This window comes from Bombus fervidus, unplaced genomic scaffold, assembly GCF_041682495.2.
Source record: "Bombus fervidus isolate BK054 unplaced genomic scaffold, iyBomFerv1 scaffold0156, whole genome shotgun sequence".
NCBI classification, from domain to species: domain Eukaryota; kingdom Metazoa; phylum Arthropoda; class Insecta; order Hymenoptera; family Apidae; genus Bombus; species Bombus fervidus.
The window spans coordinates 17,997-23,908 of record NW_027212717.1 but is presented as its reverse complement, the minus strand read 5'-3'; the positions used below and the strand labels follow the sequence as shown (position 1 = coordinate 23,908).

General features: G+C 50.2%; 1 non-coding gene across 1 annotated transcript; it reads right to left on the bottom strand.

Moving 5' to 3' along the window:
- Nucleotides 1–3,260: 3,260 nt before the first annotated feature.
- Nucleotides 3,261–3,415, bottom strand: LOC139997726 (5.8S ribosomal RNA). Its single transcript, XR_011803067.1, has one exon. It is a non-coding gene; the product is annotated as a 5.8S ribosomal RNA (ribosomal RNA).
- Between the last annotated feature and the right edge of the window lie 2,497 nt (nt 3,416–5,912).

The window sequence follows — 5,912 nt, the reverse complement described above, 5'->3', positions numbered from 1 at the left end:
GGTCCCAACGTGTACGCTCTAGGTGCGCCTCTCCTCGCAATGAGAACGAGACGCCCCGGGAGTGCGGGGCCGCATTGTCTCGCGGCCCATCCTCCCTCGATCGGACACGCGCAACCCACTCAGGGTGGGCACGCGCGCCGATTTTCACTTTCATTTCGCCTTTAGGTTTACAAGTCCCAATGACTCGCGTACATGTTAGACTCCTTGGTCCGTGTTTCAAGACGGGTCCTGAGAGTACCCAAAGCAATAGCGTCGCCGACCGGTAATCAGAGACTCGGCCAGTCCAAGAAATCCGCCAGCCAACAGCTGCCGACGCCCCAGCACGGAATTAAACTCCGTAAAAACTGAGAACGATCGACGATGCTTGCGGCGGTCTAGACGCACACACATTCGAGAATGGATTGGTTGCGGCCCGATACCGTCTAGTGTACCGTCGTGCAGTCGGCCGGGCGACCGAGGGTCTGCCGCGTGCGCCGAAGCGACGCGACAGTCACCCGCTCGGGCCGTAGACCGACACACAACGGGTCGCGACGTTCTACTAGGGGAGAAGTGCACGACTACGACGCCGGAGCGTTCGAATCGAAGGTGGCGTGCCCTCGCCAATGGAACCACGAAGGCCCACCCGGAGCATCGCTCACCAACGATCACCGACGCCGTCGACGATGAATCTCCCCATTCGATCTTTTGGGTTTCTCAGGTTTACCCCTGAACGGTTTCACGTACTCTTGAACTCTCTCTTCAAAGTTCTTTTCAACTTTCCCTCACGGTACTTGTTCGCTATCGGTCTCGTGGTTGTATTTAGCCTTAGATGGAGTTTACCACCAACTTAGGGCTGCACTCTCAAGCAACCCGACTCTAAGGAGAGATCCTCCCGAAACGCGTTCCGGTCACTACGGGCCTGGCACCCTCTGTGGGTACATGGCCCCATTCAAGATGGACTTGGACGCGGTTCGACGTCACGGGATAAACGGATCCTCCCGAACACTACATTTCCCAACGGCGGAACCGCGGGATTCAGTGCTGGGCTAATTCCTGTTCGCTCGCCGCTACTAAGGAAATCCTTGTTAGTTTCTTTTCCTCCGCTTAGTAATATGCTTAAATTCAGCGGGTGATCTCGCCTACTCTGAGGTCGCTTCAACGTCACGACACGGTGACAATTTTTTTTTTCAAAGAAAAAAAAATTTCGTGCCATGTGGGCGCGATTCGAGAAAAGCAAGACGGTTTGATAACAATGCGACAGAGGGTCTTTATTTTTATTTCTCTCTCCGAGAATCGCCTCAAAGAGAAAAAAAAATAAAAAAAAAAAATTAATTCGAATAGAATCGAGAACCTTATATTCTATCTCGATCGAGAAACGTTTTATGCATCTCGCCAAAGTGCCTTTTAAACTTCGTTCGTCGTATCATGTTCGAGCTAAGACTCACGCAAGACACCCGTAACGATCTCCGGTTTTTAACGCCCGTCCTCTTTGTATAATATATATATATATATATACACGTGTTATGTATAATATATCTCCCGTAGCCGTTTCTCTCTTCTCGACGATTCCAGCGGTTCCTTGTTTTCGCCTGTTATTGCTGGCACAGAGATCGAACACGCGACATGTATATAACATATCGGTTTCTTTGCTCTGTACCAACGACGAAAACGCACGGGAACTCACGCAAGTGGAAAAGCGAGCGCGAGACGTACACAACGGGGTGAATTTATTACTCGGGGACTGGACGACCGGCGATACGTTAGGATGCGCGGTCCAGCGATAGACGACGAAGAGACATGGGATGACCAACGATCTCTTTTTCTCTAATACTCGGAGCGCCGAATCGCCTTAAAGCAAAAAAAAATCACACGCGCGTACGTCGTACGTACGGCGCGTGTATACCTCGTCTCTAATCAAGTTTCGTTAGTCTTTCTCGAGCCTCGCCAAAGAGGATCGTTCTCTTCCTCTGCGCGATCTCTCCGTGCCAATGTCAGAGATTATTCTCTTTCGCACGACGACGAAAACGACTATTTTCGACGATCCGAACAACTTTGTAACGGACTCACATGCACATCTTAAAATCGAGTACAGAAACGTTGCGCAACACCGTGAGCTTTTCTCTTCTTCGTCACCCTTAAATATAGCCGATCGTAGACGCACGCTAGATCGTAACACACTTTTCGTTGATTTCCGACGAACGTGGCTTTGGGCCAGGCGCGCGGGCAGAGAGATACGCGACCGACGGGGAAAAATTCGTCCCGATACATGTACGCGTACTCTCCGATCTCCGCGCAACGCTGGGGATCATCTCCCTAAGTCATCAGCGTTCGAAGAAATCTCGTGTGTCCGTTCCCGGATCTACGGCTTTCTCTGGGTTCGCGAAGAACAGAAAAAAGCACAGAGGATGAAAAACGCAACGACGACCCATCGATGCGACGGTCCTCGTTGTCTTCTCGTCAGTCGTCTCGCGCCTGCAGAATACATCTCTGCCGCACGAACAGACGGAGTGGGTATTCGATCCCTGGGGCTGTACGAGTAAAAACATCTTGATGAAAAGACGGTTGTGTTTCTTTAAGGCACACAGTTTTTCGTTACGCCACCAAGTTTAGGTTTAGGTTTTAATATCTTGGTTCTCTTTTCTCTCCTCTCTCGACTGACTTTGTTCAAAAATATTTTTGCTTTCTCTCAGTCTCGCCAAAAATTCATTTAAGACGACGTCGGGGGCGCGGTCATTCGTGCTTATCGAAGACTAACAAAACGTAGCAGAGGCTGATACAAAAAGAAAAAAAAAATCGGCCACGAAGAAAACTCGCTCTGTGTATCTCGATAACCGCGTCGACGACGACGGTTCTCTCCGCGCTCTTTTAATTCGTATCCTTCTTCTTGCGCTTCGTCCGACTCAGAAACGTTCGTAAAACACGAACGACGGCGGGTTGTCAAGCCAAGAAGGGACAGAGAAGAGACGGAGGTAGTTTTGCGAGTCTCCCGTGAACGCGATAGATTTTTCATATATATTTGTATCGAGAGCATGCGTACGCCGGTCTCCACACGATCCAGCGACGAACGCCGACGAACGTCCAACAATCGCTCGTACGTCGCGTACGAGCCCTCGACCGCTCTTTAATTCGTATTCTTTTGCTTGGCGCTCGTCCTCCGACTCAGAAACGTTCGTTTAAAGATAAAACGAACGACGGCGGGCTGTCGACGAGGCAAGAAAGAACAGAGAGATACGGACCGAGAGCAACGATACGCAACGCAAGCAGTCTTAGGTTTACGTGAGCAACCCTCAGCCAGGCGTGGTCCAGGAATTGTATCCGTGGACCGCAATGTGCGTTCGAAATGTCGATGTTCATGTGTCCTGCAGTTCACACGTTGACGCGCAATTAGCTGCGTTCTTCATCGACCCACGAGCCAAGTGATCCACCGTTCAGGGTAATCGTTTATGCATGGATTTTTGTTTGTGTACTCAGGTTTTTGTACTCTTATTCTCGGTTCGAAAGAAGCCGATATCCGACAAACGTCCGACCAACGGGAATCGAACGCGCGGAAGTCGCCATATGATTGACGACACGAAAATACGTTCGAAAACGAAATCGGACGGACTGCGCGACGACACACGCAGCCCGCCGACCGGGCGTAAAGTGCATTATAATATATAACAACCAACGAGATCGAAGCTCCGTTCGTCAGGAAACGACGGGGATATAACACCCGATTCTGAATCCTCTGTACAGCACACGATCTCGCGAAGAAAGCGCACGGTGGCTAGCCCATGATATATATATATGTTCGTTCCTCTCGTCCAGTTATTCGAAGCAAACAGCCGATATGCATCTCCATCGTTCGGGTAAAAAAAAATCGATGGGACGCGCACGGTCGTAGTCTTCCTCGCGCGGTCGTTTCTTCCCGATAGCCAGAAGCAGAGTTTGAAAAACTCTAGCGACGGAACGAGGCATTAGACTCTCGACAACGAGGATACAGACACGGCCGGCGGTCCCCTCTGAATCGACTTCGGTGGTTCAGGTAAAAATAAAAAAAATCGATGGGACGCGCACGGTCGTCCTTCCTCTTCCTCGCGCGCGGTCTATTCTTCCCGATAGCCAGAAGCAGAGTTTGAAAAACTCTAGCGACGGAACGAGGCATTAGACTCGCGACAACGAAGATAGAGAGACGGCCGGCGGTCCCCTCTGAATCCACTTTGGTCGCTCAGGTAAAAATAAAAAAAAATTCGAAAGGGACGCGCACGGTCGTCCTTCCTCTTCCTCGCGCGGTCTTTTCTTCCCGATAGCCAGAAGCAGAGTTTGAAAAACTCTAGCGACGGAACGAGGCATTAGACTCTCGACAACGAGGATAGAGAGACGGCCGGCGGTCCCCTCCGAACGGATGGCGACAACGACGACTAAAGCGCGAAAAATCGCGACGAAAAGGAACGCATCTCCGTTCAGGTGTATGTGTGTGCGTGCGTTTAAAAAAAATTCGATGGGACTCGCAGCCATCGGCCTCGCGCGGTCGTTTCTTCCCGATAGCCAGAAGCAGAGTTTGAAAAACTCTAGCGACGGAACGAGGCATATGACTCACGACAACGAGGATATGGACAGGCGGTCCCCTCTGAACGGGTCGACGAGACGATGGTAAAAGAGACGAACCGGACGAAACTTCCGTCGATCAGGTAAAAATAAAAAAAAATTCGATGGGACGCGCACGGTCGTCGTCGTCGTCTTCCTCGCGCGGTCGTTTCTTCCCGATAGCCAGAAGCAGAGTTTGAAAAACTCTAGCGACGGAACGAGGCATATGACTCACGACAACGAGGATAGAGAGACGGCCGGCGGTCCCCTCTGAATCGACTTCGGTGGTTCAGGTAAAAATAAAAAAAATCGATGGGACGCGCACGGTCGTCGTTCCTCTTCCTCGCGCGCGGTCTATTCTTCCCGATAGCCAGAAGCAGAGTTTGAAAAACTCTAGCGACGGAACGAGGCATTAGACTCGCGAGGATAGAGAGACGGCCGGCGGTCCCCTCCGAACCAACTTCGTCTAGTTAAGAATCGTTATACTCTTTACCATCACTCGCACTGGTATATATCTTTTCGGGCCAACATCCACGCAATGCGTTTTCGTTCTAGGTTACCCGATCCACGAGTACGAACGTACAACGTGGTTTCGTTTTGTCGAACATCGTATATCGTTCGCCGTTGAAACGAACGACAACGAAACGACATAGGAAGAACGAACGCCCTTTGGGTAGGAAGCACGTTTCGAGGAACGACGAGAGTTTGGAGAGACGCGCGAGATAGCTGGAGACGCGCAGATATAGGTATCCATGGATCTTCGAAGAGAACCTTCGAAGATATATAATTCGGTATCCTATTTTTCTGCGGCTCGCTATTCGCGTTCTTTCGCTCTCGTCGACGACTCGTTATAGACGCTTCGTTCGATCCCAAAGAGCAGTCTTCCTTATGTCCCGTTGCTAGGAGGTGAGGCCTACGCAACGCAACTACGAAATATAGAAGAGGTGTGAGCAGTGATCTCTCCGACACGAGGCACTTTAGAGATTTTAGTTTATATATTATATTGTTCGTTCGTTGGATTTCCACGATGCAAATACGAAATACGAGATCGTGACGGCGGGTCTTTCTGTGTACGACCTCACGCAGGCGCCTCGATCGCATTTCTCATTACACGTGGTTTCCACTGTAACTTTTAGTTTTTTCGATATGTGTTCAGCTCAAGTTCCCTCACATATCGTTATTATTATTATTATTATTATTATTAATAGTAGCGGTTTCGTGTTATAGGATTCGGAGACGGCGGGTCTTTCTGTGTACGACCTCACGCAAGCGCCTCGAGAATCTTTTTAAGTTTTCCGTGTGTTATATTATTCGGAGACGGCGGGTCTTTCTGTTTACGACCTCACGCAGGCGCCTCGAGAATATTT